Source organism: Aplysia californica, unplaced genomic scaffold (assembly GCF_000002075.1).
Source record: "Aplysia californica isolate F4 #8 unplaced genomic scaffold, AplCal3.0 scaffold00564, whole genome shotgun sequence".
In the NCBI taxonomy this organism is placed as follows: domain Eukaryota; kingdom Metazoa; phylum Mollusca; class Gastropoda; order Aplysiida; family Aplysiidae; genus Aplysia; species Aplysia californica.
In genome coordinates, this window is record NW_004797834.1 from 64747 (window position 1) to 65260 (window position 514).

The 514-nt window shown below is 33.5% G+C and overlaps 1 long non-coding RNA gene across 2 annotated transcripts in view; it reads left to right on the plus strand.

The window, feature by feature from the left end:
• The window catches only part of LOC106012920, a 25608-nt gene that overhangs the window by 8213 nt on the left and 16881 nt on the right, over nt 1–514 (plus strand). The gene's annotated exons all lie outside the window — the stretch shown is intronic.

Consider the following 514-nt stretch of genomic DNA (forward strand, 5'->3'; position numbering starts at 1 on the left):
ATAGTGCAAATTTTTGGGCAGGTCTCATTTCCAGTAGAACACGTTAGTGAAAGCAACGGAGTGCAGTTCTTGCAATTGCTGTTTATATTTCTTTCATTTAAGGGTTTTGTTTTTGTTTACTTTTGGTTTTTGTTGTTATTTTGTTTCTCTTGGAATGAAATTATATTATGAATATTGGATAATGCATTATACACCACAGAAAAATAAAACAGCTTTTGCGTTTTAAATATCTATACAAAGAAATTGAAAATTGAAGAATATCTTTAAAAAAATACAGTCAAAATAGCTCTAACGGCTACAAGTCCAAGACAATCACATGTACAAACGCCCAATTCACATTTCCCCTTTTGAGTGTCTTTAATGCACAAAACGTCCAACTAACTATTTACGGATTTCCTCAGGGTTCCGTCCTTGGTCCTGTCATCTTTACAATGTACACGCAAAGTCTGTCATCAATAATTTCTTTATATACCCTCAATTACCATCTTTATGCAGACGATACACAGCTGTATGG